We start from the raw sequence: 12743 nt of genomic DNA, 5'->3' as shown, positions 1-12743 counted from the left end.
CTCCTGGGATCCCTGGGTGGTGCAGCGGTTTGGCCCCTGCCTTTGGCCCAGGGCGCGATCCTGGAGACCCGGGATCGAATCCCACGTCGGGCTCCCAGTGCATGGAGCCTGCCTCTCTCTCTCTCTCTGTGACTATCATAAATAAATAAAAATTAAAAAAAAAAAAGAAAAAACTCCTAAGATGGAATTAAAATCTTATCTTACCCATCTTTGTTTTACTTATTTATATTTATTGATTTATTTAAGGATTTAAATTCTAGTTAGCATACAGAGTTATATTAGTTTCAGGTGTAACCGATCTTTTTTTTTAAAGATTATTTTAGAGAAGGAGGGGCGGAGAGAGAGAATCCTGAAGCAGACTCCCCATTGAGCATGGAGCCCAATGCAGGGCTTGATCCCAAGACCCAGAGATCATGTCCTGAGCCAAAATCAAGAGTCAGATGCTCAACCGACTGAGCCAGCCAGGCGCCCCTCAAACTAAAATCTTCTAAGAAAATTAGGCAGTTTGCAAAAGCAGTGGACCCACTATAGCTTACATCCTGTTTTATTTCACCATGAGTAGTTGAGGACAATGCGGAGATCTGCAACACAACTAGACTTTTATTATTTTTTATTTATTTATTTATTTATTTATTTATTTATTTATTTTATTTATTTATTTATTATTTATATTTATTTTACAACCAGACTTTTAGTTTTTGACTCTATAAAAGCTAAGTTGTCCCTAAATCCTAGACTATTAGCTATTCTTTTTCAAGACTTGTAGAATATTACTGATTAAATCAGAGAAAGAACTTTCAGTCCTGAAGAGTATAAAGTAAGACTTTGTTGTAGGCTCCTCGTGATTTCCATTGATGTTAAATAACCGTTATTCTATGAACTGAATAAGCATCAGCCTCTTAGGCGGATGGTCTGGAGAGTTCTCTCTCCCCTGGGTGCTGACTTTAGAAGCAGCTAATCCAGTTATTGTATTGGATAGGAAGCAGCAACTCCACATGGAATATATTGACAGTAAGAGTGTTATAAGAGAACTCCTTTAACATTAAAATAGCAGTGAAATGACTGGTCAGCAGAATGATACTCAGATACTTGGGAATGGCCTTTGTGGCGGCCACCCTGAGAGCTCTGTTAGGTTGCATTTTTCAGGTAAGAGTTCTTCAGGGCAAAATAACACCTTCTGTGGTATTGCAATAAATTTCTGGCTTCTCTAGAGCTCTAAAAGTCTTCAAAAGCACACTTGCATGTGCCTCTCCTCCCACATCCATGTACGAGTGTGCTAACCCACAATCTGCAAAAGTACACAGTTCTTGGTACAAGGGAAGTTCTGCCTTATATATCTGGCTTAGAAGCTCATTGGAAGCCCTTCCATCAACAACATGGAATATCAGCTCTTCAGGCACTTGACAAAGTTTCAAGTATCCATTGACTGCAACCTGGAACTTGCCAAAGGCTTTGTTGAGACACCTGATATTTGTGAGAGATGGCATCTAGGATACATGTCAACTATTCCAAATATTTGAGTGCTATTTCTGTATAAAGTTAGAAGATCAGAAAGCAATATATCCAGATCACATCAGCAGTGCTCCCCTACACAATTGCCTTCAGTGAGTAATGATGTTATCTATGTATCTATTTTTTTGTGTTTAATTTTGTCCTTATCAAAGTTATGCATGCACGCAGTTTCTAGAATCATGGTTCTCCAAGACTTTTAATAAGAAAACACTGACCTCTACCTCCATTTTCCCACTTCCTAGAGAGGCCACTGATTTTCACTGATTGTTTTTGTGCTTAATGCAATGTCTAAATAATATGCTCCTACTTTTCAATTTTCTTTTTTTTAATTAAAAAAATTTTTTTTAGTTATCTCTACACCCAACATGGGGCTCAAACTCACAGCCCTGATTGAGCCAGCCAAGCGCCCCTCAGTTTCCATTCTCTAACTCTCCAGAATGGAAAATGTGAATTTGGCTCTTTAAACCTGCTCTGTCTCATTGACCCCCTGCGTTTCTTTCCCCAGGTTTACTCCTTCTTGGTGGAGAACATCCTTCTGTAGCTTTCTGAGAGAGAATGGTCTCAGAAGTGCGAGGCAAACTTGTAACCCTACATGTCCTAAAAAATCTTTTATTTTTTCCTCATATTAATTAGTAGTACTGAATTCCAGTTGGGAAAGGATTTTTCCCTCAGAATTTTAAGGATACTTCTCAGTTATCTTCTAGCTTCTAGAGTTGAGAAGTTGGATGCATTTCTTCCATTTGATCCTTTTTGTGAAAACTGTGTGTTTCCCGTTTCTTGTTATTCCCAGTGTTTGATAGTGTTGTAGGTGTGGGTGAAGGCTCATTACTTGAACGGGGCATTTGGAGGCCCTTTCAGTAGGAAAGCACTGACCTCTCGTGTCTGAGAAATTTTAAGTTGTTTCTTCAATAGTTTCTTCCCTCTTCTTCTAATTTCTCTGTTCCCTACCCTACCCTTCGAAATACTCCATTATTTGAATGTTGGATTTCCTGAACAGAATCTCTAAATTTTATTTTTTTTTTCTTATAGGCCCTTTTTATTATTTTGTTCTGCTTTCTGGGGGTATTTCCTCAACTTTATCTTCCTAACTTTTATTGTGTTTTTTTATTTGTCATATCATATATTAATTTTCAAAAACTGTTTTGTTCTCTGAAATTTTTTCTTTTAATGGCATCTAATTCTATTTCATGGATACTAATGATATTAATAATAGAATTTCGGGTGTTTTAAAAGAAATTTTCTCATAATTTAAGAGTGGGACACAAAAAAAGAAACTTGCCTGAAAGCTTTGTGCCTGGAGCTGAGAGCATCACCAAAGGTTCCCCGGGGTGTTTTAGTGGCTTAAAATATTATAGTATGAGCCATAAATAATATTAACACAATTGTCCAAACAGCTTATCATTTTGAAAGTCAAATTTTAAAAACTGAAATAACTTTTGGGCTTTTTTACCTTTTTTTTACCTTTTGTGGCATATGCTCATTTTAGACTACCTGTCAATTGGTTCATAAATTAGAAGCTAGTAAAAAATGTTTAAGTTATTTGTAATTTTACAACCTATGGATAACCACTGTTATCAGTTTGGTACACATCTTTCTTGAGATTTTGTATACCTGAATGCATACATGCATTCTATTTGAAAGGAGTTGAACCTCTGTGTTTTACAGCTTGCAGTTTTCACATAATATATTACAAACATATTTGCGTTGTCACTAAATTTAAGTTCAATTGTTTTCCTTTCAGAGTTTTGTTTACATTGTACATAGTGGCCTCACTTTAACAACTTGGAAAAATTTAGGGAAAAACCATCAAGAATGAACTTGAAAACATTTCTAAGAAAACTAATAAACTGATTTTGAAACAAAGAACCCTTATTAGACAAAACCTGATCTTTCACAATTTTACTTGCTGAGAAATGTAGCATTGGAGATCTACAGAGAACTTGGGTTTGTACCAAAAATGATGATTCATAAATTTCATTACTTGAGTTTGAAGGAATGTAGAATATGATTTTGACGAGATTTTGAATTTTGTTCTGCATGGCATCTATCAATATATATGACAGAAGTTGAATCAACATTGCAAGTCTCATGAATTTGATTCTAGGGAAATTGGCCACTGTCAATTCAAGGAAAAACACAATGTCCAGGGGCGTCTGGGTGGCACAGTCAGTTAAGCATCTAACTTGGTTTTGTCTGAGGTCCTGATCTCGGGGTGTTGAGTTCGAGCCCTGCATCAGGCTCCACACTCAACGTGGAATCTGTTTTAAGACTGTCTCGGTCTCTGCCCCTCCCCCTCCCCCAATAAAGAAATAAATCTTTAAAAAAATGTCTAATTCTAGAACCCACAGTGAGCCACTGGGACCTCAATCCAGATGTAACCCAGGTCATTTCGTATGTGACCACAGTTCCCAGAGCAAAATACTTGGAAATTTGGAAGCCAGAATTTTAAACCTGTTGTCTTTTCCCTCTTTTAAGTTTATTTTTATCTTACTTGGTTTAGTTTGGTTTGGTTTTATAACTTGATTATTTCAGTATCTCACAGGAGTCAGGAGGACAGAAGAGGATCTAGACTACATCAACTATCTGTCATGTCTGCTAGACATGTTATGTACTTCATCCCAAGATAACTCTTTTGTAGATAAGAAAAGAGGCTCAGAGAGGTCAACTAACTTGCTCAAAGTCACAAGTTAATAGGTAACAAAACCAGGAATTAAAACCCAAATTCAAGTGCATTTTCTCTCTGTGAGACCACAGAGACCCTTCTTGCAGAATTAGATGGAAGAACAAGGCGGTTATTGTACATCTATTGCGACTGTGGTATATTTTTGAATAGTAGAGCATATGCCTGACATTCAGGAGAATTCTATTTGGGGAGGGGAGCACTCAACCCAGTGATCCTATGTCCCAGTTATTTGTGACAGTCCTAATTTCTGCCTCAACCTGTGGTTACTTCCCTGTGCAACTGAACATGAGCTCTGGTTTTTGGTTTATAAAACCTTGTCAGCATCAGTATAGGTCATCCTGAATTACAGGCTTAATGATAATGATTCCTTTTTATAGCTCAGGACATTAAATGAGGTTCAAAGGAGAGAATCCCTGTGTAAGAACACAAGGATTCCATTCTGCAGAACTCTGGATGAAGGATACACATATCCAGAAATGACTGAGCTGCAATCAGCTCTTCCCACGAAGAAGAGCTCCTATTTGGAATCTTAAAATGGAAGTAGAGCCAATGCTGACATTTAAGAGAATGAAAATAACTGTTCCTTAAAGTAGAAAGGTTTCCTCTATGTCTCTCTCCTGTTGTGACTCAACAAGTCTAAGAAGCTTGGTATCCAGATTGGGGAGAGATATCATCTGGAGAAAGAGGTGACCCCAACACCAGGAAGCCAATTGCTTTGGCAACAGCAAACCGCGGAGCCTTCAGGGCAGTTCATTTCTGGGGATGTTTACTGTGCACTAGCTATGTGTCAGGAACTCTGCTAGGTGCCAGGATACAGTCATGCTAAAATTCAGTCCCTCCTCCTGAGGAATTAACTATCTGGAAAAGGAGACAGAAAGGCAAATAGTGAAGTACAAAAGTTGTCTGGGGGATTATTCATAATACTTCAGTATCAGGGCAAGTCAAGAAAGGTTTCCTAAATACAATGCCAGGCACTATCCTAAGTATGTTATATAAATTTTAAAGGATGAATAGGAGTTTCCCAGGGAGTCACATTCCTTTTTTTTTTTTTTTAAGATTTATTTATTTATTTTAGAGAGTGGGTGGGGGAGGAGGAGGAGCGGGAGAGTCTCAAGCAGACTGCCTGTTGAGTGCAGAGCCTGACATGGGGCTCAATCTAATGAACCCTAAGATCCTGCCCTGAGCTGAAATCAAGAGTCAGATGCCCAACCAACTGAACCATCCAGGCACCTCCCAGGGAGCTTCATTCTTAACAAAACCCCGTTTGTTTAAGATTGGCCTTTGGGAAGAGAATTCACTAGTAGAGATCACAGCTGAGCCATTATACTCCCCCAAGATTGACCTTTTTATTATGGGAGCATCTTGGATGGAGATCCCATCCAGTTTGGAATGTGGGCATCTCGAAGGTGGATCTATAGCTTGCTCTTTCTTGTGTTCCTGCTACTGGCTGCAGTGTTCAATGACTCTTTGATGGATCAGTGAATGAATGAATGATTGAACAAACTGACTAATAAATGGTTCAGTTATGATCATCAGATGGAAATAAAGCCTCTAAGCAAGACTAAATAAAGGCTTTAACATTATAGGGTATAACAGAAAATAAACAGATTCATAATAGTAAAAAATCTTGCTTAAAAATTAATCTTCCCCTCAGCAATTTGGAGATTGTACCCCATTCTAGTTGATGGCTTGCTTCACTATAGTAGGCACTATTTTAGCACTGCCCCCCACCTTACTCTCATTAGACATCTTGACTTCCAGATGTATTCATCTAAGAAAGCAGTTTCAGACACAAATGAGAAATTCTTTCTCCCAACTACACCTACCTAAGGCCTTCTCAGTCCAGTTTCCCAAGGAACCACACCCTTTTCCTAGGTGGGGGAAGGTGAGGATGAGCTCAGGCTCTGTCAGGCAATAGGAATAAAGGAATTGATAAGATTGTGTGATGGAGCAAGATTCAGGAATGTGGACAGAAAATTGGGTAAGGATTGAAAATAGGTCCAAGGATGGCATGAAGGGCTTAGAATGTCTCTTACACAGAATACTTTGTCAAAATGGTGATCTTTAAATAGCTATGTTAGAATAACTTTCTTAATAACTTGTTAACTGTTGGTAGCCTTATTGTAACTGTTGCTGACATCAGTCATTCATAGAAAAGTACCCTTGCCAAGAGAGGGTGGTACAATAAATAGGAGACCTGCTATGAGTGATTTTAAAGGATCACCAAGGGCAGGGAATTGAATTATCACTACTCATTTTGGGTAGTACTACATATATTTTATTAACAGAACTTTCCTTTATTGAGACAAATCCTATAAATGAAAGACATGAGGTTGTTCAGCAAGATACATTTCCCAATCTCTTTAGCATGAGCTCATACCAATAAATACCTTCTTAATAATCATTTGGCCTTTGGGCCATGGACTCTCCCAGCTAAGGATTATGAGATAGTAAAAATTTTTTTAAAGATTTTATTTATTCATTTTAGAGAAAGAGCACATGAGTGAGATGGGGAGGAGAGGCAGAGGGAGAGAGAAAGCAGACTCCCTGCTGAGCCGGGAGCCTGACATGGGGCTCAATCCCAGGATCCTGAGATCATGACCCTGGGCAGAAGGCAGATGCTCAACCATTTAAGTCACACAGATACCCTGAGATTGTAATTTTTTAAAATATTTTATTTTTAAGTAATCTCTGCACCCAACATGGGGCTTGAACTCAAAACCCTGAGATCAAGAGATATGTGCTCCACCAACTGAGCCAGCCAGGTGCCTCTATGAAATTGTAATTTAAAATCACAAAGGGATAAAGGGACACCTGGGTGGCTCAGTGGTTGAGCATCTGCCTTCTGCTCAGGGCCTGATCCCAGGGTCCTGGGATCGAGTCCCACATCAGGCTCTCTTCAGGGAACCTGCTTTTCCCTCTGCCTATGTCTCTGCCTCTTTCTGTGTCTCTCATGAATGAATAAACAAAATCATTAAAATTTTTTTAAAAATTTAAAAAATTATATGACTGATTAAATGAAGATATAGTCAGAAATGAACAAAATATGGGGCCAATGAGGATTCATTGGAGGGAAAAATAAGCCCTTGAATCTTAAAAACAGAAGAGATCTAATTAATTCATCTGTATGTCATTGGAAACCATTTCCAAGCACTACTACTTCCTTGTCAAATGATCACTTACCTGCACTGAACACTTCACTGCTTTGTGGGCAGCCAGGTCTGCTAGAGGGCAGCTCTGATTTATACTGTGATATTGGGCTGAACCCTGCCCCTCTATAAATCCCATTCCTGTGCCCCAGTTTTGTTCTTTGGGTAACACAGAAGAACCTGTGCTGTTCCCTGTCTTCAAAATATTTGAAAATATCAGACATGGGCCCTCTTGCATCTTCTCTTTTCCAGGCTATTGTTGTGTTTTCTCTTTTTTAAGATTTTATTTATTTATTCATGAGAGACACAAAAAGAAGCAGAGACACAGGCAGAGGGAGAAGCAGGTTCCATGCAGGGAGCCCGATGTGGGACTCGATCCTGGGACTCCAGGATCACGCCCTGAGCCCAAGGCTGATGCTCAACTGCTGAGCCACCCAGGCGTCCCTTGCGTTTTCTCAACATTGATTTGTGGCTGTGTTTCTGATCTCTCTCTTCTAGCCAAACACGCCCTAATTTATGTCTCTTACTATAGTGCAAAGCTGGAACTGAATCCACACGTGGTTAAATAAGCTCATAGTTCAATGGTTGGCATGTTAAAATTCTGTTAATGTAGCCTAAAATTGCATTCAGATTTAGCAACTACGTCATATCATGGGGCTATGCACAGTGCACATGTAATTAGATGAATACTTAAAACTCCAGATCTTATTCACGTAAACTATCAAGTTGCCCCTCCCCTATTTTGTTTGCTTTATTTGGAAGATATGAAATATCCCTCTGTTGTTTCATCTTGCTTATCTTGATATGTAGCTAGCTTTTTATGATTAAAAGAGTAGGTTGGTATTTAAAAAAATATTTTTCGGGATCCCTGGGTGGCGCAGCGGTTTGGCGCCTGCCTTTGGCCCAGGGCGCGATCCTGGAGACCCGGGATCGAATCCCACGTCGGGCTCCTGGTGCATGGAGCCTGCTTCTCCCTCTGCCTATGTCTCTGCCTCTCTCTCTCTCTCTCTCTCTGTATGACTATCATAAATAAATAAAAATTTAAAAAAAAAATAAAAAAATAAAAAAAATAAAATAAAATAAATATTTTTCATTGCAAAAAATTCAGGTGGTAAAAGTACAAAGAAGAAAGAAAAATCATCCCAAATTCTATTACCTAGGGATGATTACATTTTTTAAAACTCAACATAAGTTTATGTTTATAATGGTATCAAAGAAAACATTGTTTATAGTAGTTAAGTTTACTGTGGCATTGATGACTTTGTTTTGTCCTTTTCAAGCGTAGAAAGAGGCCTATGGCATAATGCATATGAAATGCAAGTTGCCCAACTGTATAATTCCACTTTTGTTAATTAAAAAAGAAACTCCACACATACTGACACGAATGCGCAATTTTTAAAATGAGATCACAGTATGTTCTGTCCTGTAACATGCTCTTTTCTCTCAGCATAAACATCGTTTCAGGTAATAAATATAGAAGTACAAGACTATTTTTAATGATTGTGTAGTATTCTATTGCATTTGTGAAGCACAATTTAAACAAGTAATTTGGGGCTCCTAGGTGGCTTAGTTGGTTAAGTGTCTGCCTTTGGCTTGGGTCATGATCTGACAAGTCTCAGGTCTCTCAGGTCGGGCTCCCTGCTCAGTGGGGAGTCTGCTTCTCCCTCTCCCTCCCTCTCCCCCGACTTGTGCTCAATCTCTCTCTCTCTAATAAATAAATAAACTCTTTCAAAAAAATATAAATAAATAATTTGTTTCCGGATTACACTTTTGTAAGTGGAACTATGATAAACAGTCTTTCTGTATGGTTATCTCCTTTGTATAAATCCCTAGAAGTATTGCAATCACAATTTTTTTTTTAATTCCTGAATTTGCCATCTAGTATGTCTCTCCAAGTTTTGTATTATGTGTAAATGTGATAAGCCTTCTTTCCTAATCAGAGTACTTGATAAAAAGGGTCAAACAGAGACTCAGGTCAAGGGTCACATCCTCTATGAGCCTTTTCCAGTGCCTCCCCTCCTCCCACCTCAGATCCACTGCTCTTTTCTTTGTGTTCCTAGTTAACCCCATTCAGACTTCTATAGCCAAGCATGATAATGCTCTGTCATTCTTTTTTTGTTTACCTATCTGCTTCCTGTAGAGTCTACTAGACAGCAAAGACCAAGACTTCTGAACTTCTGAGTTTTACTCATCTGCTCCCATTGGAAAGAGCACAGTTCCTGGCACAGAGTAGGACATTATGAATGCCAGAAGGACAAGGGTTTGACACAGGGTCAAGGAAAAATTCCCACAGCATGCTACTAAATCCGTTTTTGTTTTGTTTTGTTTTGTTTTGTTTTTTTGTAGGCTCCATACCCAGCATAGAGCCCAATGTGGGGCTTGAACTCATCATCCTGAGATCAAGACCTGGTCTGAGATCAAGAATCAGGTGCTTAACCAACCAAGAGCCACACAGGTGACCCTACTGAATCCTAATGTTTAGGTTTACTTGAACTTTTAGGCAAAAGTCATCAAAGAACTTTTGTTACAGTTAAGTCAAAGGTTCTTCATTTTGTTCATTTATCACTTCATCTATTTCTTCTATACAGGTGTATTCCTTTATTCATTTTTTCCACAGAATTTATGGGGTGTTTAATATGTTGCAAAGTTCCTGAGGAAGGGGCTATAGGAAAACACAAAAAAGATCCTACCTTCAATAAGCATACTATTTATAGGGAAACTCAGCTGTGAGTGCTATCATGAATAGGGACCACAAGAGAAGTCTAGATCAAATGCCATTAAGATTTACAGAAGCAAAAATAGTTTCATTGCTGGACAGAGATAAATGTGGTGCGAGTTCATGAGAATGAATTGAAAGGGGGAGGCTAAAAGTTTTCCTCTTCTAATTTTAACTAGATTAATTAAATTAATAAATTTTATTTGGTTATTATTATTATTTTAAATGTAGGATCCATGCCCAATGTGGAGCCCAGTGCAGGGCTTGAACTCATGACCCTGAGATCAAGACCTGAGCTGAGATCAAGAGCTGGCTACTTAACCAACTGAGCCACCCAGATGTGCCCTGTCTTTGGTCCCTGAGGCAGAAAGAGATGATATGAAAAGATGGGGAAAGGAAATTGCATTTCCATGTGTAAAAGTAAGAGAGAGAGAAGGCAGACAGAAGTCTGTTAAAAAAATAAAACCACTAGCATTCCAACATATATTCAACAAGTTAAATAATATTAGAAGAAAAGCTTCCATATACAATCGTAACAAATGAGACAAAGTTCTGAAGAATTAGTATTAAAAAAAAAAGATTCAAATATGTGGAAAAACATAAGTCATGTAAAGCCAAGTATCTTGTACTTGGGCAGGAAGACTAAATATTGTAAAGATGCCAGTTCTCCCTAAATCAATTCTAAATTTCAAAGTGCAGTGCAATCCTATCAAAATAACAATAAGAATTTGGAGAGAGGGGGGAATCCCTGGGTGGCTCAGAGGTTTAGCACCTGCCTTTGGCCCAGGGCGCAATCCTGGAGTCCTGGAATCGAGTCCCACGTCGGGCTCCCAGCATGGAGCCTGCTTCTCCCTCCTCCTGTGTCTCTGCCTCTCTCTATGTCTATCATAAATCAATCAATCAATCAATCAATCTTAAAAAATAAAAAAAAAATTTGGAGAGAGGTGAGACTTCATTAAAATCATATTAAAATTCATCTGGAAAAGTAAACATGTTGATACAGCAATTCCCAAACTTTGCTGTGTTTTATAATCACATAGGGAGCTTTCATTTTATTATTTTATTTTATTTTATTTATTTTATTTTATTTTATTTTTTGTAGTTTCAAGTTTTTATTTAAATTCCAGTTAGTGGGCAGCCCGGGTGGCTCAGCAGTTTAGCGCCACCTTCAGCCCAGGGCATGATCCTGGAGACCCGGGATCGAGTCCTACATCAGGCTCCCTGCATGGAGCCTGCTTCTCCCTCTGCCTGTGTCTCTGCCTCTCTTTCTCTTTCTGTGTCTCTCATGAATAAAGAAATAAAATCTTAAAAAAATAAGTAACACTTTAAAAATAAATAAATAAATAAATTCCAGTTAGTTAACATACAATGTAATATTAGTGTCAGGTATAGAATTCAGTGATCATCACTCAACAACATCCAGTGCTCAGGACAATAAGTGCCCTCCTTAATACTCATCCCCCGTTTAAACCATACCTGACCCACCTCCCCTCCAGCAACCCTGAGTTTGTTCTCTATCGTTGAGTCTGTTTTATGGTTTGCTTCTCTCCTTTCTCCATGTTCATCGGTTTTATTTCTTAAATTCCACATATGAGTGAAATCATATGGTATTTTCTGACTTATTTTGCTTAGCATAACACCTAGCTCCATCCATGGTATTGCAAATGGCAAGATTTCCTTCTTTTTTATGGCTGAGTACTGTTCCATTATATATATGTACTGCATCTTCTTCATCAGTAGATGAACATTTGGGCTCTTTCCATAATTTAGCTCTTGTTGATAATGCTACTATAAACATCAGGCGCATATATCCCTTCAAATCAATATTTTTGTATCCTTTGGGTAAATACCTAGTAATACAATTACTGGGTCATAGGGTAGCTCTATTTTTAACTTTTTGAGGAACCTCCATACTGTTTTCCAGAGTGGCTGAACCAGTTTGCATTCCCACTAACAATGGAAGAGGGTTCCTCTTTCTCTGCATCCTTGCCAACATCTGTCATTTCCTGTGTTGTTGATTTTAGCCATTCTGACAGGTGTGAGGTGGTATCTCATCGTGTTTTGATTCATATTTTTTCTGATGATGAGTGATGTTGAGCATCTTTTCATGTGTCTGTTAGCCATCTGAATGTCTTCTTTGGAAAAATGTTTAATGTCTTCTGCCCGTTTTTAAAGCTGGATTATTTGTTTTTTGAATGTTGAGTTCATAAGTACTTTGTATGTTTTGGATACTAACCCTTTATCAGATATGTCATGTGCAAACATTTTCTCCCATTCTGAAGATTGCCTTTTAGTTTTGTTGTTTCCTTCTCTATAGAAAGCTTTTTATCTTGAAGTCCCAGTAGTTTGTTTTTGTCTTTGTCTCCCTTGCCCCAGGAGACATAGCTAACAAGAAGTTGCTGTGGTCAATGTCAAAAAGGTTGCTGTCTGTGTTCTCCTCTAAGACTTTGACGGTTCCTGTCTCACATTTAGATCTTTCATACATTTTGAATTTTTTTTTGTATGGTTTAAGAAAGTGGCCCGGTTTCATTCTTTTGCATGCTTTTCCAACACCATTTTGTTGCACAGACTGTCTTTTTTCCAATTGGATATTCTTTCCTGCTCTGACTATATAGTTGTGGGTTCTTTTCTGGATTTCCTTTTCGGTTCCACTGACATACGGGTCTGTTTTTTGTGCCAGTAC

General features: G+C 38.4%; 1 long non-coding RNA gene across 1 annotated transcript in view; it reads left to right on the top strand.

The window, feature by feature from the left end:
- The window catches only part of LOC112667123 (uncharacterized), a 63204-nt gene that overhangs the window by 10572 nt on the left and 39889 nt on the right, over positions 1 to 12743 (top strand). The window contains exon 2 of the long non-coding RNA XR_003141055.2: positions 9691 to 9799. This is a non-coding gene — a long non-coding RNA (uncharacterized LOC112667123). The remainder of the gene's footprint in view (positions 1 to 9690; positions 9800 to 12743) is intronic.

This window comes from Canis lupus, chromosome 7, assembly GCF_003254725.2.
Source record: "Canis lupus dingo isolate Sandy chromosome 7, ASM325472v2, whole genome shotgun sequence".
Classification (NCBI taxonomy): Eukaryota; Metazoa; Chordata; class Mammalia; order Carnivora; family Canidae; genus Canis; species Canis lupus.
This window is presented reverse-complemented; position numbering and strand designations above follow the sequence as displayed.